Source organism: Myotis myotis, unplaced genomic scaffold, assembly GCF_014108235.1.
Source record: "Myotis myotis isolate mMyoMyo1 unplaced genomic scaffold, mMyoMyo1.p scaffold_m19_p_2, whole genome shotgun sequence".
Taxonomy (NCBI): Eukaryota; Metazoa; Chordata; class Mammalia; order Chiroptera; family Vespertilionidae; genus Myotis; species Myotis myotis.
In genome coordinates, this window is record NW_023416324.1 from 186,280,243 (window position 1) to 186,303,984 (window position 23,742).

General features: G+C 45.6%; 1 protein-coding gene and 1 pseudogene across 13 annotated transcripts in view; both read right to left on the reverse strand.

Moving 5' to 3' along the window:
- Positions 1 to 21,871, reverse strand: part of GPR160 (G protein-coupled receptor 160) — a 29,196-nt gene extending 7,325 nt beyond the window's left edge. For 4 of the 13 annotated variants that reach the window (XM_036352072.1, XM_036352065.1, XM_036352068.1 and 1 more), the window contains exon 1: positions 18,519 to 18,931. The gene's annotated coding sequence lies outside the window, so the exon portion shown is untranslated. Of the gene's footprint in view, positions 1 to 17,456; positions 18,485 to 18,518; positions 18,932 to 19,285; positions 19,421 to 21,731 lie in introns of those variants that run through there. The other 9 variants (XM_036352067.1, XM_036352074.1, XM_036352059.1 and 6 more) reach the window with 5 other exon arrangements.
- LOC118677190 lies at positions 694 to 11,309 on the reverse strand (annotated as a pseudogene).
- Positions 21,872 to 23,742: the final 1,871 nt, after the last annotated feature.

The window sequence follows — 23,742 nt, forward strand, 5'->3', positions numbered from 1 at the left end:
AAGAGTCCCCTCAGTATTCTCTTCCCAGCCCAGGGAATAAAGAGGCCATGTGTTCCAGATAGTACAGCTCCAGATGGCAGAGCCTCTGTCAACCTGAGTCCTTGAGTGACTGTGGAGCAAAGCCCCAGATGTGTAGTGTAAGAAATACAAGTTTGTTGTATTAAGCTGCAAGAATTTTGTGATTATTTTTTATGTCCTATCCTGACTAATACAATTCCTTATAATTCTCTGTACCCTTTGAAAATTTTAATAGCTAGCATATAGTACTTTGCCGGGAGCCAGTCCATGCTTGCTGTTTCAAGGGACCTGGCATATATGGCATACTGTTCTTAATATGTTTGCTCACCTTCTTGGCACTATGTGTTTTAACCAAGGTCTCTGAGAAAGGTTGTTTCCCCAGGTAGGGATTTTCCCCTGAAGTTAGGGAGGGAATAAAACCTCTTAACTAAGTGCCAGGAGGGTAATTAATCACTTTAACTATGAACAATCATGCTTAAGCTACATAATCTTTACTCCCTGGAATGGAGATAAGAAACGCCCTAACCTTTGTAATAGAGATTGATAGGATTGAATCAACTGGTATAAATACAGATGTAACAAGACAGCAAGACACAGAACTTGGAAGACAGAACTAAGAAGCAGAACCTCTCTGGAGATCCAGACCAGAACTTGGCTGGAGATCCTGGCTGGAGATCCTGGCTAGGCTGCTGATCAACTGAACACTGTCTCCATGTCCTTCCTTCTTCGCCGACTCCGTCTACGCCTTTGGGGACCCCTGGACCTGCTGGGGTTGGACCCCGGCAGTACTTATCAGAATCTTAAAAAGCTATAGTAGAGCACTGGCTGGTAGCTCAGTTGGTCAGAGCATCATTCCCAAGTTTTGGGTTCGACTGCCAGTCAAGGCACATACAAGAATCAACCAGTTAATGCATACTTAAGTGGAACAACAAATCAATGTTTCCTTCTTAAATCAGTAATAAAAAAAATTGTTCTATTTTTAAAAAGCTATAGTAGAAAAATAAACTTTGAAAAGCAACAATGCAAGTATTAGGAAATTGGTAAAATCAAAATTCAATTTTAATTTCCAGTACATCTTTTGCACTGTTTTGTTCTGATCTGGTTTTGATTAAGTGAACTAAGTTTACACCTTAAGGGAAAGAAGGGTAAATTAAACCCAAAGTAACAGAAGGATATAATATAGAGCAGAAAACAATGAAATTTTTAAAACAACAGAAAAATCAATGAGCTAAAAGCTGGTTCTTTAAAACAAACAATAAAATTGATAAACCTCCAGTTGAACTAAGAAAGAACTTAACTAAAATTAAGAAAGATAGGACCTTACTACAGATCTCATAAACACTATAAAGATAAAGGGACTATAATGAATAACTTTATTCCAATAAATGAGACAACTGTGATGAAACAAATTCTGAAAAGGCACTAAAACTCATTCAAAAAGATCCCCAAAAATCCCTATTAAAGAAGCTGATTTTGAACTTAAACACCTTCCTACAAAGAAAACTCTAGGTCCAGATATCTTCATTGATGAATTCTACCAAACATTTAAGAAAGAACTACCAAACTTAAAGAGAACAAAAGAGGATATAAAGAGACAATCCACACACAAAAAAGGACAAATGGGCTATTATACATATGAAAAAGTCAGCATCACTCATAAAAAATTTTAAAAACCCAGAAATTTAAACTGTACTGTTTGCCTTTCAAGAGACAGGGTGGTGGATGTTGCCACTGCTGACCACCTGCTGGGTGATCAGCCCCAAGGAGAAGGGGAGATTTCATTTAGCATGTTCAGCAGTGTGGTGTCACGGCTCCACTTTGTCTCCAGTCTCAATCAGCTGCATGTCACTCGGGAGTTCAGCAGTGCCCCTGGAGACTGCAGTGGTGATGACTAAAACCTCAAGGAAGGGGTCTTCTTGGGCCCAGACCAGTGTTCTGGGCAGGCACAGTGACTTTACATGAGGCCATGGCACGAGCACAGGCAACAGCTGACACCTTACTGACCAGCAGCATGTCACTGATCTCAGTGAGGGAGGTCCTTCTCGGTGAAGGCAAAGCCCACCTTCCCCCGGGTGTGAGACAACAGTTTCTCCAGAGCTGGGCGGGTTTCCAGATGCCCCTGAATGGCCTTGCTCCATGGTGTTCCTGTCCATCTGGCCCACAGCCTTCCCAGGAGGGCCATGCGGGTCTGCTGCATCCTCTCGGAGCCCACAGTGTCTGCTCCCACAATGAGGCATGTTGGATAATCAACCAGGAGCTGGATGATCCTAAGGAAGTTGTTGGACTTCCAGGTCACCCAGTCTTCCCTGGGCAGCATGGCAGTGCGTCAGGGATTGCCATGCAGGGTTTAAAGACGATGCCACTCTCACGAGGACACCTAGCGAGAGCGACACACTGACACTGTCAAACATTCTAGTCCAGTCGTCTTGTAGACGACGGTCTGGATTTGTCCATGTAATTGTTGCCTCATATTAGATAAGTGTTTTCCGCAAGAATACTATCTAAATCATGCATCCCGTTATGTCAGTTTGTCTCATTACTGGACGCATGAAGTTAGATCACCTAATTAAGGAGTTGTCTGCCATATATCCCTGTATGGTACCTTTTGTAATCAATAAGTAATCTCCAGGATAATACCTTGAGACAGTTAGACTATGCTCTTCCACAGCAAAGTTTCACCTAATAGCTTTGGCATCCATTTATCACCCTTGCCTGAATCAATTATCATCCTGGGAATTACAAAACAGTGATTTGCTAATTCTATGATTCCTTCTGCTTTTACACGCTAGCAATTTTCCCCCTGGAAATATATTATGGATTCATGGGCTTATTTTTAATCATTGCCACCCTTATTCTTTTGAATGCCTATTTCCAAACTCATCCCGTAGAGTTCTTTCAAGCTGGTTCCTGGGTTCTCTTGACATTTCCCAGTCTTTAAACACGTTTGCGGAGCCAACAGGGATCTGATATATCCATCCCGGACTGTTACATGAGAGAAATAAACTTGTACTGGATTTGAACCATTACATTTTTGGTTTGTTTTTACAGCATTTTAGCCCACCATCCTTAATACAAAATACTTCTAATTGTTCTTTTTCAAAGCCCTCCCCTCTTGCTGCACATGTCTGTTTCTATTGTAACATTTTTAGCCACCATGAGCCTTCACTGTGTCTTTTGCCTACTCTCAGTATCATATCAGTATTCTTAATCAGACTTATGGCATGTGGTATTCTGCATATAGAGTATTATAGTTATCGATGGCTCATGATTTACCATGGCCCAGGGGCCTTTCCTGCCAGGAACAGGCACAAAGCCAGTCATCTCCATTTTAAACTTCCTACTTACAAAATTAATTAGCCTTCATTTGACTTTGTCCAATTTGTAAGTACCCAATTTATCCAGGCTATTTTGATTTTTATTCCTAGTATCTCTGGCATACAAACAAACACACACAATACATCACTGGTCATGGCTTAAAATTGATGAAATAGAACTGGGCCCCAGGCTAACCTCTGCAAGGTTAACAGCTGTCCCACACCGACACTCTAAAAATACATATGTATCCTTTACAGTGCCTTTGTGTGACCGTTCTACCATCTAACTATGGTATCATCTGAGCTAAACTGTGTTTCCCTGGGGCACAGGCGATTATATATCCTTAATTATATCAATGACATGAGAGCGTCAAGACATTTGTGCCCTGTTTCCTCCATATCCTTACAAATTTCTTGAAGAAATTAGGTTACACTGATATGAATCTGTTTTCCATTCACTACCATTAATTTTTACCCATGCCCTATGTCTGCTTGCAAATTAATATACCGGTGATGTAAATTTTCATACAGCCCTCCCTCACAATGTAATGATACCTTCTTACTACTGCAAATTGTATATGTATATGTGTGTGTGTGTGTGTGTGTGTGTGTGTGTGTATATATATATATATATATATATATTCACTTCATAATTTTGGTGGGAACAGGTCATTAATATAATGTTCAGAATGAAGAAGAAAAGCATCCCATACCTTGTACTAATCATTCAGATTTTGCTACCAAATTTTAAGACATTAATAATAGGAATATACCTAAATAAGTCAATAAGTATGGGAAAAGGGTTCATAAGAAAAATAAAGAGTTATAAGAATTGTAGTTGTTCAAAAGTAGAATGTGTAGTAGTTTGGGAGCTAGTGTTTGCACCAGGACCAGAAAAGTCCAAAGACATATGCTTAACAAACATGCTCATAAAAGAGGTTTAACCTTCAAGGGACATTTGAACTAGAGATGCTTCCTAGTTCTCAATGATTATCATCAACTTTAGTCTTGCACTTAAGTCAAGGAAGGGGTATAGCATACAGTGACTTAGAAAGTATCAATCAGAAATTGGCTCACTAGTTCCTGGGACCTCACCTGCAGTCCCAACCCACTGAACACCACTCCTGGAATGACTCAGCAACCGGAGATGACAACACTGCTCAAGTTCATTTGTTTATAGTTTCCAAAACTACAAAGCTCTGTTTGTCATTTTGAGAAAGTTATATATTGGAAAATATATATGAATCCTCAGATCTATTTCCTTAAAGCGTATGATAGAAGTTTCAAAGATTATGTTTTGGGGGACAGGTAGGCAGGCCACTTAATAAGTCAAACAATTCTACTTAAATACATGCGGTGCTTTTTCGTTTATAAAATGTTTCATGGTTAAGTATTAGCACTGAGGAATAAAGGCCTTTTCCCAAATTGGAGGTGAGGAGAAAGTGCTAGTAGATGAAAAAGAGACATAGTCATATGAACAAAATAAAGGAAAACAAACGATAGGTCATCTTGAGAGCTGCAGAAAAAGCTTCTGACAAAATTCAACACCCAATCATGATACAAACTCCCCAGCAAAGTAGAAATTGAGGGATATTACCTCAGGCTGATAAAGAACCTCTGAAAAATCTCCAGCTAGTATCATACTTAATTATGAAACACTGACAACTTTCACACGAAAACTGGGAACAAGACAAGGATATCTGCTCTAATCACTTCTATTCGACATTGTAGGGTGTCACAGCCAGCTCAGAAAGGTAAGAGAAAAGGGCACAGAGATTAGGCAGGATAAAGTAAAACTATTTATGGATGGTGTTTATACATACAGAAAATTCTAAGGCACCTACGAAAAATTTACTGGAATTAATAATTTAATAAGGTTGTAGGTCAATTTTTAAAATGCCCATATACATACATAAACAAAACTTGGAAATGTAAAAAGTACCATTTACAATAGACTCAAAAATATAAAATACATAGGAATAAGTCTTTTAAAATATGTATAAAACTTTCATGCCAAAAGCTACAAAACACTGCTGAGAAAAACTAAAGACGATTAATACTGTTAAGATGTCAATACTCCCCGGACTGATAGATTCAGTGTAGCCCTGATCAAAATCCAAACTGGCTTATTTGTAAAAATTAACAAACCAATTCTAAAATGTTTATGGAAATGCAAAGAGCAAGGACAGTAAAAATATTCTGAAAGAGAACAAAGTTGGAGGACCTATATTACCCTATTTTGATACTATTTTACAGAACCCAAGACAGTGTGGTACTGGCTTAAGAACAAACAAACAGAACCAAGTAGATCATTCTAATAGTCCACTTGATCCATAAGAAAGGACCAGTGCAATTCAGGGGAGGAAAGCATTTTAATAGATGGTGCTGGGCAAACTGGATAGCTATATGAAAAAGAAGAACCTCAATCCCACCTCACACCATACACACACAAATTCATTCAGGGTGGATCACAGGCCTAAATATAAAAGTTAAGACTAAACACCACTCCTGGAATGACTCAACAACCAGGGATGATGACACTGCTCAAGTTTAGTTGTTTGTAAAGCTTCTAGAAGGAAAACAAAGAACATCTTTGTAAACCTGGGGTAGGTAAAGAATTCTTAAAACACAAAAGCACTAACCATAAAAGAAAAAAAGACAGAGTGGCCTTCTTAAACTCTTCTGCTCATAAGAAAATGAAAGGCAAGAAACACACTGGGAGAAAATATTTACAGCACATATACTGAACAAAGGATTTATGCTCATACTACTAGACCACATATATATATAAATAGTGCCTACAAATCAATAGTAAAAGGACAATTCAAAACAAAAATGGGCAAAATATTTGAAAAGACACTTGTAAAAGAAATCATACAAATGGTCACTAGCACACAAAAAGCTTAACATCATCAGTCATCAGGAAAAAGCTAATCAAAAGACCAATACCAAGATTTAGAAAAGATATAAGAATGTAAAATAGTACAACCTTTGGAAAACAGTTTGACACAAACATACACCTATCCTATGATCCAGTAATTCCACTCCTAGGCATCTTACCCAGGAGAAATTAAAATACATGTCTGCAAGAAAACTTGTATGACAATACCAAAATGCTGGCAAGGATGTGGAGCAACAGAAACTCTCACTGCTAGTAGGAATATAAAATAGTATAGCCACTTTGGGAGACAGTATGGCAGTTTCTTATAAAATTAAACATATTATCATACAATCCAGTGATCACACTTCCTTGGTAGCAATGAAAACCATGTCCACACAAATATCTGTACACAAATGCTTATAGCAGCATTATTCATAATTGCAAAAGCTGGAACCAACCAAATATCCTTCAGGAAGTAACTAAATAAACTGTGATTATTCAGTTTATTCCCCATCTCCTTCCCCCAAGCACATTTTCTCTGCCCTTCTTTCTCCTAAGCTCCAGGAGCTCTTCTTTTGAGAAGGTCCAAAATCTGGTGCTGTTCGCCATTAACACAAGGAGAATGGATGAATAAATTGTGGTATGATCAAAGAATGGAATATTAGCTACTAATAAGGAACAAACTACTGAAACAGACAACAAGCATCTCAAAAACATTATGTTGACAAAAGAAGCCACTTCTGTTCTGTTGTATACTGTATTCCATTTATAAAAGCCTACTGTTTTGTATTATTGTGTTGTATTTCCATTTATAGGAAGTTAAGTACAGGCAAAGCTCACTTGTGCTAGAAATCAGAACAGCAATAGCCTCTAGGTAGGGAAATTGACTACAAAGGGGCACAGGAGAGCTTTCTGGAACATGACAATGTTCTGTATCTTGACAGGGATACTGTTTACATGGTGCATATATTTATCAAAATGAAACAATTAAGATCTGTGCATTTTACTATATGTAACTCAATAAATTTTTAGGTTGTTAAAAATGCCCATTCAAAAGACTTACTACTAGACAAACTACAAATCAATCATACTTATTTCCAGAAGGTATAGTTTGTGTGTGTATCTTTTGGAAATTATAACATGTCAAATCCCAATATATAAAAAGCCAAGGGCCGTCACAACCTAAACGATCAGATGGATGACCAAACAGCTGGCTAGGGTCCCGGCCGGCGCGGCGAGATTCAATCTGGGTTCTGGCCACCTGAGGCGTGGCGGCGGGAGGGAGCGGTGGGAACGAAGCCATGCTGCCACTGGACTGGCCTCTTGGTCCCTCCCCACCAGCCTGCAGGCCCGGTGAACTGGAGCCATGCTGTGATGGGACTGGACCCTACTCAAGGGGTCCCAGATTGTGAGAGGGTGCAGGCTGGGCTGAGAGACACCTCCCCCGCCCCCCCCAGTGCACAAATTTTTGTGCACCGGGCCTCTAGTAGTTAATAAAATACTCATTTTAAAACTTTTAATTATATCATATGATAAACACATACATTTAATATATGCATATTATTAAAAAAAACTCAAATTCATTTTTCTTTGTATATTAATTTACTCCAAAAATATTTATGGAAGCCATCCAAGTTTACACTGTGACTCAATCACAATATAATGCTGCTATTTCACCTTTTCTCTAGGGCAGAATCTGAGTGCACCTTACAGAATAAAGTTTATCTAAAAGGAGTGTCCTGGTCTGTGCGTGGGAGGAAAGGTGTTGGATAACCAAACAGACCCAGACTTACGAAATAAAAACAAGTTTGGTACCAATAAGGTCCAGCAGATTCCTCCTTTCAGGCCTCCACTGACTAAATGCAGGCCCATCGGCTCCACTCCTGACCCTGCAGCCACTGGAGGTTCAAGGAAGCTTCTGCCTGGCCAGTGGCATCTATTACAGCTCAGTACCACAGGCAGCTAACCAACCTTCTGGTAACTTCCCTTCCACGCCCCCAGTCTCCCTTAGGGTAGCACCTTAGAGTCTGCTCTAAGCCAGGTTTGGAGGTGTGATGACTAACAGATAAAACCACTGCTGCTCAGACACCGTCTATAGCCCACACTACCCAGTACCAGGGAAAGTACAGAGAGAGGGCACTTCCTGCACTCCTCCTGCATTTTAGACTGTTTAAAATGTTGACGCCTTGACTCCAGTAATTTGTCGTAAGGAAATAATCAAGGTTAAAGAAATTAATGACTGCATGAGCAGCTCACTTCAGCATACTTATAATAGCCTACAGAACACGCTCGCCCCAAAAGAATTAAAACAACTTAAATGTCTAATGATAGGGAAGTAGTCTAATGAATTCCGATAGTCATGAGATGGACAACTGGTCTGCAGCCACGAAAAACAAGCTTCTCAGAAAAATCAAAGAACTGGAAAATGCTGACATATAATGTTAACTGATACAAGTGAGATAAAAGCTGTATATATTAGGGCTTCGCAGGGAGATGTAATGGAAGTCCCGTCTCCTAGAGATGCTGCTGATCCCGGAATCAGTGATACTGAGGGGACGTGCTTGTCCTCGGACAGTCTGACCCAATGAGGCATGGGAGGTTGAACACCATGGTACAGAATGAGCTGCCCCAAAAGTACCACTCTGGACACAGATTATTTCAGTTGAAACAACAGAGGCCTAGAAGGCCTGGAAGAACTTTTGATCTTATCTCTTACTGCCTCAAAGAATTCAGACAACGACCTGAGGCTACCATCATAAAACGACCATATTTTAATATGAACTAGGTGTGGCTAACAGGGAGGGACTGAGCATTTGGTCCAAGTCCCCTCTCTGTGCCACTGTGTCAAGATGGTCCAGTCCATGCTTGTTTACTGGACAACAACTCATCTCCCCGTGAATTTCCTTCCACCTCCCCTCTTAGTTCCAAATGACACACACACCTCATTTTGCCTTAGTCTTTGTAATTTCCATGCTAAGTGAATTCCCTGAGCCAACGTATTAAAACTTGATTTTCTCCTGTTAATCTGCTGTATGTCATTTGAATTATTTGACCAGTCAGAAGAACATTAAGGGAAAAGAGGGAGATTTCCCCATCCCCCACAGAGTATCATCCTAATAGTAGGTAAAGGGGGAAAAAAAAGTATGTATATACACATATCAGAGGTAATTAATGCCAGGCCACCTGGTAGGTAAGGTGACTGGTAAGGTCAAAGCCTTATAGACCAACAGTTCCCCAACTTGAATGCAGATCTTGTTAAAGGGTGGATCCTGATTGACTATGTCTGGGATGAGCCTAAGATTCTGCATTTCTAACAAGCTCCATGTGACGCCCATGCTGCGGGTCCATGGGCCACAGGGAAAGGCCAGGCTGCAGGTGGCACACACCCTGGAGAGTCACGCTGTGTTCACAGTGACTAACTGATTGGTGAGAGTAAGGGTGTGGCCTTTCTTTGCACACACACCTATGTTTACCAGATTTTCCACAATGAAAATGTACTGCTTATATAATCAGAAAGAAAACTCTACTCTTCCAAATCCTTTGATTCAGTAATTATCTGTAGGAATCTGGCCCAAGTAATGTGAAATGGAATCAAAAGGTAAAACACTGTCTCTACTCAAATCACTTCTGACACCAAATGTGCTGGTTCTTCTACACCAAGCAATTCTAACACTACGCAGAGTCCGGGCAGACCCCATGGGGCTGTCTCATGAGAGACTGTATGTACATTCAATGAGAAGGTTTATGTCCATTCCATTTAGAATGGTTTACAGTATCAAATGAAGTGCTGCCCACTTCAGATGCCAGTCTCAAGTCCCAGGCGGTCAAGCAGCTGTAAGTCAGGGATTCCCATGACGCCCTCCTCAGATTTGATAATCTGCTTTAATGGCTCACAGAACTCAGGGAAACTTATGTGAACCCAGAGAAAAAATTTATCAACTCACATGGACTCCCCATGGTGGACTGAGGGTCCACATTTTATAAGTAATGAAAGTCTAGTGGCCATCAGCCGACAGGGGGCTTCTCACGTACTCTGTAGACCAGGGAAAACCTCAGACTAAACTCTTGGCTTCCTGCACTGTGCGTGCCCTGCTCCTTTACGCGCGAAGTCAGCTATTACAAGGAGTTCCTGGTTTCATTTGAGACCTGACCCATCCAATCAGAACTGCACAATTATAGACTCAGGTGCATTTAAACCAATCAATCAGAACTGCTCCATAATGACCAATCAGGACTGCATTCTCTCCTTTACACCAGATTCACAGCAGTCAGGACCTTATGAATTTGAACACCTCATTTACATCCAACAGACCTGCTTGGGGACCTGGGTGGTAGCTTCCTCTATGAAAGGTGGCCTTCCCTTTGTGTCCTCAGAGGACACTTTCAGTGTCTGCCACAGGCTGGCACCTCCCTGGTTTGCAATCTGTTCACATGAATCAAGTCTTTCCATTTCCTCATATTTTGGGGGGGGAATTTTTGTTTGACACTATTACTGATTTATTATAAAGGATTATAAAGGATACAACTTGGGAAGAGCCAAATGGAAGAGATGTATAGGGCAAGTTTGGTATGGGGGAAGGTGCAGAGCTGCCACACCCTCTGGGGCACACTGCCCTCCCCGCACCTTGATGTGCTCACCAACTCCAGTGTTTGGGGTTTTTATAGAGGCTTCATTATGCAGGCATGAATGATTAAATCACTGGCTGCTGGTGACTGAATTCAATCTCCAGTTTCTCTCCTCTCTCTCCTTGGTGGTCAGGGTGTGGGACTGAAAGTTCCAACCGACTAATCACAGGGCTGGTTCCCCGGACAACCATGCCCCATCCACCAAGAAATACCTCATTAGCATAAACTCAGGTAAAGCTGGAAGGGACTTTCTGTACCAGGAACTAGAGATAAAGACCAAATATATCACAGAATCAAGGGTTTATGTACATTCAATTTAGAATGATTTACAATATCAAAAAAGAGCAACCTCTCAGTTCCCTAATATTAAGAGAAGGGCTAGCTCTAGCTGGTTTGGCTCAGTGGATAGAGTGCAGACCAAAGGGCCCCGGGTTCAATTCCAGTCAAGGGCACGTACCTTGGTTGCAGGCTCCTCCCCAGCCCAGGGCCTGGTGGCTCATGCAGGAAGCAACCAATTAAAGTGTTTCTCTCACATAGATGTTTCTCTCTGTCTTTCCTGCTCTCTCCCACTCTCCCTAAATATCAATGGGAAAATATCCTTGGGTAAGGATTAACCGAGAGAGAGAGAGAAAGAAAGAGGGAGAGAGAGAAAGAGAGAGAGAGAGAGAGAGAGAGAGAGAGAGAGAGAGAAAGAGGAGAGAGAGAGAGAGAGAGAGAGAGAGAGAGAGAGAGAGGAGAGAGAGAGAGCTAAAAAAGGCTGAAATAGCACACAATTACAAATGATTTTTGTAAAAGACTGGAAAAATACTATGATAAATTTTAATCACAATATGACAACTTTGTTAAAATGCGAACATACAATGAATTACATTTTTATAAAATGCTAAAATTTATTAAATTTATTATATAAAACAAAAGCAAATCAAAGCAAAAGTGAAAGGAAATATGCCAAAATGTTCATGTCTTTGGATCTTTGGATGGTGGGGTCATAGTTCTTTTTTTCCCTTCAACTTCCCAGAACAAAATAAATGGAAGGAGGGAGGAAGGAACTGATGCAGTGGGAGGCGATGGAGGCCAGGACACCGATGGAAAATGGCAGGGGCAGTGGAGAGAAATCTATTCAAGGGCTAGAAGGGAGCAGGCACGGGGGCCTATTAGCTGGGGGACGGGGTGGGGCGTGGGGCTGTTTGATACCTCACACAATACTTACTTGGTTGCGAGTGGACGAGGAGAAAGGCAATGGGTTTAGTGAAGGTCTGGATCTGGGGCAGGAGGAGGAAGTCCAACAGCCCACGGCCTCTCCTCCTTCCTGCCCCAGCTGGCACACCTGGCATCTAAATGGGTCTCGGAAGAAGCTGTTCACAGGGTGACCTCCGCCTTGGCTGCTTGGAGGAGACTGGCTGCCCCTCCATTCTGCTTCCCTGGACACAACCGAGGCATCCGGTTTCCTGGGAACACCTCAGCTATCAACATCTCCCTTTCCCTCCCCGGAGGTCACCGCTCCCTATGCCTCCCGAAGAGCCTAAGAAATACAAACTCATGTTGCCTTCTCTGATCAAGAGAAATGAAGAACCCATTTCTATGTTCCTATCCCTGGGCTCATGTCTGGCCTGAACATCAGTTCACTTTTGTACTTCCCCTTAGAAGCAGAAAAGGCAGGAGAAACAAATGCAAACAAATAAAGCTGCACCCCGGTGAAAGGTCAAATTATATAGCTCTTTTCAAACTATAAAAAAATGCTATGTAAATAGCGGTTATCAGCATCTTTAAACCTGCCAGTGTACCTGTTGTATGATTTCACCACTACTTCCCTGGGCCTCTGTCTGGATTTCGTAAAATGTTTAACCCAGTGGTTCTCAACCTTCTGGCCCTTTAAATACAGTTCCTCATGTTGTGACCCAACCATAAAATTATTTTCGTTACTACTGCATAACTGTCATGTTGCTACTGTTATGAATCGTCATGTAAATATCTGATATGCAGGATGGTCTTAGGCGACCCCTGTGAAAGGGTCGTTCGACCGCCCAAAGGGGTCGCGACCCACAGATTGAGAACCGCTGGTTTTGCCCTTCACGTTTCCATGGGGTGTGCTTATCCACAGCTGACAGAGGAGAGCGAGGGCGCGTGGTGGACTCCGTGGGCGGAGCCCTCAGCAAGGGGTGGCAGCGTGGGGCTGGGGCTCCTGTGTCTGCCCCCATTTCACGCTGTCACCGGCCTGCTCTTCCGCAGCAGGTGGAGTCTGCACCCACACAGAATGCCAGGGCTTTCCATCTCTTCCAGAGTCAGTGCGAATTTTAATCCCCAAACAACAGAGCCAAAGCCCTGGGTTCAAAGCCAGGGCCCCAGCCCAGTTCTCTCACCAACCAAAGTGGCTGAGGCTCCCAACTAACTCCCTGTGAGCATTTGTCATGGACAACAGTTCCCTAAGGCCAGGAGGCGGGGCAGCCCGAGGTTCACCCTCAGAGCCAGGAAGCATTTGCACCCTGTAGCTTCCCTCCTAAAATTATTGGGGAAGGGGGAGGACGGGTGGGGGGGGGGGGAGGGAAGAATCCCCCAAAATAAAGGCTAACGTGAACGAGGCAGGACTCTAACAACAGCAACAGCTAAACCACGTGCTGATGTGCCATTTAATCCTCCCAGCCCTATGAGGTATTATTTATTAGTACTTCCATTTCATACAAGAGAAACTCAGGCGCAGAGAGGTTATAAAAAGAGTCAAGGTCACACAGGTAGGTGGTGAGAGAACCAGGGATCTGGCTGGAGTCCACACTCAGGACGGCTCCCTCACCTTTGTTTGCTCTGGCAGGTAATCAATTGGCCCACTTTTCCTCACCACCTGCCTATGTGACCAGGGAGTTAGCAGAGGGAACACGCATCCACACATCTGAATCTGAGAGTTCTCCCTGAAAAGATCCAATCAACCAATAATCAGGCATTTACAAAACACCCTGTCTCTAAACTTCCTTCTTTCAACCAAACAAGGCATTGCACTTGTATCCCTCCTTTGTTCTAGTTTTCTTATCACCCTGGGGTACAGGAAAGGGGTTCGGAATCAGTCGCCTCACGGTGTGCCACTTTAGCACGGTAATTATTTTGAGCTGAAGGTAACAGACCTTTTTACCTTTCCCTTCAAGATTTTAAATTGGGGACCTTGCCCATATAATAAGTGTTATTATCAGAAACTAGAGGCCTGGTGCACGAATTCTTGCACCAGTGGGCCTGCGGGATTGGGGCAAAATCAGCTCTCTGACATACCCCGAGGGGTCCCGGATTGCGAGAGGGCACAGGCTAAGCCTAGGGACCCCACCGGTGCACGATTGATTGAAGCAGGGAGAGATTGAGGCAGGGAGAGACACGGAAGGTTGGCTAGCTGAGGAGGGGCTGCGGGAGGGCTCCAGGGCATGTCTGGCCCATTTTGCTCAGTCCCAATTGGCCGGACCCCAGCAGCAAGCTAACCTACCAGTCAGAGCGTCTGTCCTCTGGTAGTCAGTGTACTTCATAGCAACTGGTCAAGTGGTTGACTGTCTGCCCCCTGGTGGTCAGTGCACATCATAGCAAGCGGTTGAGCAACCTTAGCATATCATTAGCATATTACGCTTTGATTGGCTGAATGGCTGATCAGTCGACTGGACACTTAGCATATTGGCTTTTATTATATAGGATAACATTTTATGAGCTATCTATAGGGCAGGAGGAACTTCTAATTACTGAACATCAGTTCTTATCATCTTGTGAATGGCCTTTCTCCCCCTCTGAAGCCCCAAGGCCTTACCTTATTCTTCGCTAAGGATTCCATTTATACCTCATTTTCCCTTCCTGTCTGAACCGCTCATGTATGCAGGGTTCCCATATTTATGTATGTAATTAAATTTGGTTATTTTTCTCTTGATAATCTGACTCATATAGATTTAATTATTAGACCAACTGAAAGAACCTTGAAGGGTAGAGGAAAGTTTCTTTCTCTACCACAAGGTACATACCTAGAATGATAGTTCCAGTGACTAATTCCCCAAAACAGCCTGTGACATTTCCTCAAAACCACTCCACAAGGTTCCACTTGTGGTGTTTCCTCTTCCCTTTCTCTGAGGGAAGACCATACTGCTTTGAGGAATATGGGCAAGATATTCCCAGCTGTGAGAACATCCCCAGCTGTGAGCACTCGGATTCAGGGGAAAGAAACAAAGATATAAACAGAAGCTTCAATGGTAATGAAATTCCAGATACACACAGATGTGAGAACATCTGTCCCATGACTCGTAACCAAAAGTTTCAAAATGAGGAAATTAGGCCACCCTTGCACTTGCATCACAGAAAGCTCTCAAAGGCCAGATTATGAGCACCTCTGTTCCTCATCCCTGAAGAGCGTTCAGACAGGGCAGAGCTGTCATTAGCTGGAGAGGGGTGGGCAGAGAAGGGAGAGAGAGGAGGACCTTCCCAAGTCCTGGGAACTCTCAAAGCAGTTACGGAGAGCCACGGTACAAGCGCAGGATCCATTTGGATCCAGTATCAGGCTGCTTAAAGAAGGAGGGCTTCTTGCCACCCCTTCCCCCCACACCTCAAGACACCCTGAGGAAGCCCGTATGTGCACAAGGCCCTCTTCCCACTCACAAAGTCAGTCTGGGATTTTGGAGGCATTCCTTTCCTCTACTGCAGCTGGCCCACACATGCCCTCCATGTTGGTTGTGTTGCAGGGTTAGTAACTCTAAAGTCTAGAGTAAATGAAGTCATGAGTAAAGCTAATGGGGTGTGAGGAACATGATGACATACCTTGTATTTTTCGGACATGGAAGCTATGCAGAGTAAACACAGGACTCCTCATTCCCTCAAAGGAATATGGTCTTTCCCATGTTTCTTGGGACAAGAGCCTCTCATTCTCTTTTGTAATTCCATTTTGGATAGACACACATGTAGAAAGCTCTCTTACTGTAAGAGAAACAACAGTTTCCGTGCCGTTGTCCTCAGCCTCGAGGATGGGGGACACTTTAGGGAGTGGTGGAGACCAGGGGACCTGCGTGCAATGCCCTTCTCTAGAGAGAAGGCTGCTCAGTACTGCCTTCAGGAGTTCTTGAGGGCAGATTGTCTAAAACTTCCCAGTTTTCAATGTTGGCTCAGTGTCCGTTTTAACTCTGTGCTGGCCGGATAAGACATCTCTGTGGATGGATGTGGCCCATGTCTCCACTCTGTAACCAGGGCAGGCGAATGTGGTACAAAGACAGCTCGCCTCGACTAACCAACTCTTGGTTGTGTAGCTTCCCTGTCTGTTGAAGGTAGTGTGGCTACAAATTCTAAGATCACACAGGTTTGAATTTAAACCCTGGCTCTACTTTCACTAGCTGCAAGACTTCAAGTGAATTATTAGCCTCTCTTAGCTACAATTCCATCTGCAAAATGAGCTGATAATACCCAACTTTGAGATATTTGTGAGAATTAAAAACGTGTGTGTGAAGACGACTATGGTAAGTTTCCTTCCCCCATATCTCTAAAGAAGCGACTTGGCAAGTCTTAGTGTCTGTAGATTTCAATGTTCTCATCTGTTAAAAACTAAAATAATCCTCCCGGGATGGGACGAAATGACGCAGATGACAGCAGAGTGTTTATCTATTAGAAGAGGTATTGACTTGACTGCTAACACCCCTTCCTCTCATTTCTAACCCAACAAAGCAGCAATCTGCTCTTTGAATGTTTATAGTATACCCTTAACTCGATGGAGAAGATGGTGTCACATGTGTGGTAACTCCTTAAAAGGGTAACCAGCAATCTACTCTCCCGTGCCCAGTTCCACCACCTCCCACAGAGGACGGTAAACATTGTTAGGACACCACCTGGGCCCTTAAGGGCCACGGCAGTTTCTTCTCTCTCCATGCTCTTGTTTTGGAGAACCGACGCAGAAAATACAATCCCTCACAGCTTCATCTTCCTTTTTGGTCACACAAAGAAAACTAAACCACAAGCCAATTTCACTTACGTACTACCAGGAATTCACTATAACATTTTCCAACCGTAAGGGGACTATTGTTGCCTCTCTCGTTTCCCCATACATTGCAAGGAAGCTGGGGCGCACTTTGGCATTTCCTCTTCTGAATTCTTAAAGCATCTTGACCACTTCTTTTACACGAGCGAATCTGCACTAGGCAAGGTGTAGGCTGAGGGGATTCATCTAACTTCAACCTTCAACTATCACAGACAACATTTACTTGGCGTGTTTCCTCTTAAAAACAGAGGCATTAAAATCAGTTCCACTGAAACTGCTAAGAAATGTGGGTTTATCTTTGAGGAGTAAGTCGCCCCTCCCTCTACTGAACTTGAATATCTCCCTCGAACAATCACCACTTTGCCAAATTACTAATGAAGCATGACAGAATGAGGAGAAATTACATGATAAATCCAGAGGGAGGGGGAAACAAGCAAGTTGGATGGATGTAGTACAGACATTACTCCCCGCATCCCTCTTCTTCAAAGCAGGGTTCCTGGAAAGGAAGAGAATCTCACAGGGTATTTTAGGAGTCAGTTCTTTCCTAATAGTTACACATCACAATGCCAGAAGCAAACAAGATCAGGGCATTCAAAAAGACAACATACACAGATAAGATCTCTTTCAGGCCATAAGATCCACTTACCTTGTCATTTGTTTCATAAGGCACACTTCCAACTGAGGCATACCATGCTTCCAGGAGCGAGCACGGATTCCCAGTGTATCTGGGTGTGTTGACTACTCTGAGCTGTTTTGGAAGGACTTGGGCAGTTCGGAAAAATTGCTCACACATTTCATACAACCTGTCCCTTTGCAGACAACTCAAGCCCCAGGCTTGCTAATACCCTTTGTATAAAAAATGCTGACCCAGCATCCACCTGCATCAACTTGATCCGCTCAGCTCCCTCACACGCAGCAAACACCCTATGCCTTCCGACCAAGATAGAGCAGCACCCAGGAGAGGGAAAAGGAAGACTTTCTATGCGTCTAGAGAGGCAGCCTCTACACCCAGTTTACAAAAAGTGAGGGCCTGTGGAAGGCCTGGCATCTGGCATCACTAGCGGTTTACCTTCCAAACCTACTTTCTGCACAAGAAGCTTCACCGGTGGTGGTGGTGGTGGTGGTGGTGATGGCAGTGGCCCTACTTACTTGTAAAGGAAAATGCCAAACATGCAAAAGTAGAGACACCAACGTAAAGAACCCCATGCCCCATACCCCTCATCCAGCCTTTCGTCGCCTTCCCCCTCACTTCTCCACCAGCAGTGCTCCTCAAAACTGGGTTATTGTGAAGCAAATAAGCATTTCAATGTCAATATTTATTTCTAAAAAACAAGGATATTTTTTAAAAACAGAATTATGACACCATTACCTAAAGTAACTAAACAAAACTAAAATCACTGGTACTAAAATAACCAGTACAAATGTCCTCTGTTGGCTCAATGTTTAAAAACGTTCTTTAAAAAAAAAGAAAAGAAAAATCACACCAGGATCCAAGTCTCACACCTTGCATTGCCGTGCCATGTCCCTGACTTTTTACCAACAGGTTCCCCACCCCTGTGATTTCCGGGGCAGCCAGGCTGATCCCCGCGGGCAGTATATTGGCTGTTTTCCTAATCAGAGAAGTTTCCAAAGAAAACCAACTAAAAGCCACAACCGGAGCAGTTTGACCTGAAGCACCTCGCAGTTCTGGGGGCCAGACCCCACTCACCCGTCGCTGGCGATCGGGGTCTGGGTGGCTTTACCTCGGGGGCGTCGGCCACAGCCCCGCGGCTGCCGGGTCACCGCACAGGCGGGTCCCCCGGTTCCTCCCGGCCGCACCCCCCTCCGCAGGCCGGGTGCCCGCGGGCGCCTCGGGGTGCGGGGCGGGCCCGGCCGCCCCCTCCCGACGCCGCCGGCCCAGGTGAGCCAGGGAGCCTCGGCCAACGACTTCCGGAGGGAGGTCCCAGGTTCCCGACCCGCCCCGGCCGGTCACGGAGGAGGCCACCGGGGCGCCCCTCGCTCCGAACACGGGCAGCCCCGCAACCCCGGGGGCTGCGGGCCGCGCCGGGTCCCCTCTCCCCGAGGCCGGGAGGAGCCAGGGCCGCCCCAGCGCATCCACGTGAGCGGGTGCGCGTAACGGTCCGACCCCTCCGCTGCCGGGACGGATGACGGCGACCCTCACCCGTTCCTCCAGCCTCGCCCGCGGGCGCACGGTTTACGCACCGGCTCCTTCGGAAACGGGGTGCGACCAGCTCCGCCGCGGCCGCCCGGGCCCCCCGCCCCCGACAGCGCCCGGCGCCGGGGCTCCGCGAACCCCCGCCGAGGCGAGGCGGCCCGGCCCGTGACTCTCAGCCCAGGGGGGACCCTAAGTGCGAGCGAACCCCAGCTCTGGGCCCCGGAGAAGACCCTGCCCGTCCGGGAAGCCGCGAGCGGCGCGGGAGCCGCAGACCCCCCCGGACCCGGCGGGGAAGCCGAGGGCGCCGGCCCCGCACTCACCGAGGCTCCCGCTCCGCGTCCCGGCGCCGGGCACCTGCCGCGCTCCGCCCCCCGGGACTCCGCCGGGGAGGCTGCAGCCGGCGGGCCCCTCCCGCGCGCTCCCGACCGGAGGGGGGACCGTGGCGAGCCCGGCGCCCGGACCCCGCCGCGACCCCTGCCGCCGCGCGGCCGCTCCGACCAGGAAGTCGGGCTGGGCGCCGGCGCCGGGAACCTGCGGGCGCGCACGCCCCGTCGCGACCCCGGCGGGAGGTCGGCCGGAGGGCGCCGCCTGCCGGCGGGGCGGCGAGAACCCACGAGAGCCGCCGGGGCGGCCCGCGGGAGAGGAGCTGGGGTCGGGGCTGCAGAGGGAACGCCCCGCGGGATGCCCGGGCGCTCAGTGAGACCCGCCCTGGAGCGGCCTTGAGGCCCCAGCCCAGCCCCAGCCCCAGCCCCAGGAGCCCCGTCTCCCAGCTGGTGGGCAGGGCGGTCACGGGCAGTTGTCTCCAGGGGGAGGGAGGTCTAAAAAGGGCAACAGGACTTGACACACGCATGCCACTAAGCAACCGCCTGTAGTGCTCTATGAATTCCGATTTTTAAATAAAAATCTGCAAATAGTACTTTTACAAATAGCACACTTACACTGCATTGTCTTTTGGCGCCCACAGTGCGACCTGGATATTTGTTTGAGAGGAAGGGAGAGGGAGATAGAAACATCAGTGATGAGAGAGCATCATTGATCGGCTGCCTCCTGCACACCCCACACTGGGGATGGAGCCCACAACCTGGGCATGTGTCCTTGACCGGAATCGAACCATGGTCTCCTGGATCATAGGTCGATGCTCAACCATTGAGCCACACCAGCCGGGCCCCATTGATTTTTAGAGAGAGTGGCAGGGAGCAGGGGAGGTACATCCATGTGAGAGACATATCAATTGGTTTGTTGAGCACCTAGGACTTGCCATGTAAACGTTTAAAATAGCCCTAGCCTGTTTGGCTCAGTGGTTAAAGGGTCGGCCCTCCGACTGAAGGGTCTGTGTTTCCATTCTGGTCAAGGGCTGGGTCTATCCCGCCCCCTTCCCTGTCTGGGCACGTGTGGCAGGCAACCAATTGATATGTCTCTCACATGGATGTACCTCCCCCGCTCCCTGCCACTCTCTCTAAAAATCAATGGGGCCCAGCTGGTGTGGCTCAATGGTTGAGCATCGATCTATGATCCAGGAGACCATGGTTCGATTCCGGTCAAGGACACATGCCCAGGTTGTGGGCTCCATCCCCAGTGTGGGGTGTGCAGGAGGCAGCCGATCAATGATGCGCTCTCATCATTGATGTTTCTATCTCCCTCTCCCTTCCTCTCTAAAATCAATAAAAAATATATATTTTTAAAAAATAATAAAAATCAATGGGGAAAAATCCTCAGGTGAGGATTAACAAACAAAAGTAGTAAACATTTAAAACAGGGCAATTTCCTCCTCCTCTTTTATCTACAGAGCCTTGAACAAGGAGCGTGGCCTGGGCCTTTCTTACCCACCCAGGGAGCCAGGACTGACTGGCTTGCAAGGAACTTGGCGAAGGCTTGCGGAGGAGTGAGAACTGAGACAGAAGTGTGGGCTGCTAGGCCCGGGAACTGAGATAGGGCTTGACCCGAGCTGGAGAGGTCAGAGAGGAATTCTAGGAGAAGGGGAGAGGTGAGAGGGGGAGGACTTGCAGGATTCACCAGGATGTGAGGTGTTTCCGCCAAGAGGCCACCGTGGGCAAGCGGAAGCAGAAAGCTGGGCAGAGAATGCACGTTCTGACCGCAGAAGGGCAAGTCAGTGAGTCTAGCTGAAGAGAGGATGTGAGCTGGGCTAGAGCAGGGGCCATGGGGGCCAGATCTCGCTCCTGTCAAAGATAACAGCTGCCATCTATGGAATGTCTAGTGTAAGGCAGGAGCTGGACATGCCTCACTCCAGCCTAGGCTCATACCAACCTGACAAGGTAGGGTTATTACTCCCCGTACAGAGAAGGAAAACAAGGACTAGGAAGCGGGGGTGCCTTGCTAGTGACAGCCCCGGGAGGAGGTGTCTCTGAAGAGCCAGCCTGCACTCTTAAGGCCTCTTTCCAGGCCCATCCAGGAGGCTGAATTGGTCTTCAGATGTTCCCAGCATCCCCAAGTATCTCCAAATGCCTACCCCTCCCTCGCCCATTCCCGAAGCCCGTGTCACCAACTGTCCTGTCCTCACCCCCCTCCTATCTAGAGAAGTATATGGCTGTGCACACCACACTCCTTCCCAAGGGGAGCCCTGTCTCAGGGGCTGGTGGAGGAACTGTGGCCGAACCCCTGGTGGTTCCTCAGTATCCATTCTCTCCTTCCATAATAATAGAATTGAAGCTGAGCCCAGGGCTGCTTAGAACAAAGGCTACATTTCCCTGACTGTCTTGCAGCAAAATTCATCAACAGTGGTACCCACAGTCCCTCGACACCACTTACTTCAGAAGCACGTTTGAGGCAGCTGCTCCTTCCCCACATCCTCCATCTGTCAGATAGTTCTCGTGGGACAGACATCGCTTATCACCACCTCAGTAGCCATTCCCCCTTCTTTCCTAAGAGACTTTGTTCGGGAAGGCAAAGTGCAGCACAAAAATGCTCACCGTCTCAAAGGTCCTTGTGGGGAAGTCACATGACTCAATTCTGGCCAATGAGATTTAGCAGGAAGTGGCTAGAGGGTCCTGAGAAGGTTTTTGCAGAAGCCACCACTCTTTTTTTTTCTTTTCTTTCTTTTTTTGATGCCTTCTGGCAGTGCGGTTGCTGTGAGGTTGGAGGGGGAGCAGCCGTTTTGTGACCACAGTACAACCCTAAAGAGATAAGGAGGCACAACGCCTACTGCAAACTTCCTAGCTTTAGACTTCTTACTACCTGAGAAAAACAACCTCCTTACCCGTTTAAAGCCCACTTGGTTAGGGTGTATTATAAGCAATTGAATGCAATCGTAAAGGATATACTATTCTTTCCAAAGAAAGGCCTCAAAAATCAATCTAGCCAACCTTACCTAATAAGGAGTGTTATAGCAGAAAGAGGGTGGGTTTGGGCGAGAGACAATCCAAGAGTTTCAGCTCTTCCATTTTTTTTTTTTTTAACTAATGACCTTGGGCAAATTTGCGAAATTAGATTATGTATTGTAAAATTAAAAAGTTGTCATAAAAACACAGGGCACAGTGCCTGGTATGTGCTGAGTAATTAAGAAATGATCATTGAGATAATTCTCATCTAACAGTTTGGCCTCTGCCAAACGGATACCTGGCCAATTTGTAGATTCAGAATCACATATCACTTCTCAGTTTCACCCCTTAGACCAGCGGTTCTCAACCTGTGGGTCGCGACCCCTTTGGGGGTCGAATGACCCTTTCACAGGGGTCGCCTAAATACATCCTGCATATCAGATATTTACATTACGATTCATAACAGTAGAAAAATTACAGTTATGAAGTAGCAACGAAAATAATTTTATGGTTGGGGGTCACCACAACATGAGGAACTGTATTAAAGGGTCGAGGCATTAGGAAGGTTGAGAAACACTGCCTTAGACAAACCTTTCTGCCTATTCAGATCTTAGATGCTTTGTAACAGCAAAGTCAATTTTAAAGTTTCACTAAAAATCACCACTCACCTAGGGTGAGATTATATCCGCTCTACCAAAAGTGCTCTGTAGTGACCAATCACCAATTAATGACACACTAGTTTAACAGGGACAGGGGCACATTTCTTTTTGACTCTGTTTTTTAAATAAGAAAATCTAATTTCAATGCTGTTAGGTTTGTATTTTTTAATCAAATAAGATGATCTAAAAACATGCTTTTTTTGAAACTACAACATATCCCTCTATGCTGAAATTGAATAGCATTAAAAATTAATGTTATTTGCTTAGATTTCTTAAAATTTTTATTAATTTCAGAGAGGAAGGAGAGGGAGAGAGAGGTAGAAACATCAGTGATGAGAGAGAATAATTGACCAGCTGCCTCCTGCACGCCCCCTACTGGGGCTTGAGCCCACAACCCAGGAATCAAACCCGGGGTCTTTCAGTCTGAAAGCCAACACTCTATCCACTGAGCCAAACGGGCTATTGCTAGATTTCTAATTTAAAAAATAATACATGCTTTCAGTCATTACAGACATGTTTAAGTTAAAAAAGTGCTGTAATTTATTTAACATGCCTTCTATTGATGGACATTTAGGTTATTTCTAATTTCTCTCAACTATAAATCATATGCTTTGAACATCTTTGTCTCCATAGTCTTGTCCATTCGTGTAAGCTGACCACTTCTCCCGACTCCCCTGCTCCCCACTTGCTGTCTCCTCTTCTTGGAACTCTCTTATTCCAAATACCACATGACTTAGTTCTTCACTTCCTTCAGGTCTTTACTCACATAAAAGTCTTCCCTGGCCACTGATACCAAATTACAAAGTGCCTAATACATCCTGGTCCCCTTCCCTGCTTTCTCTT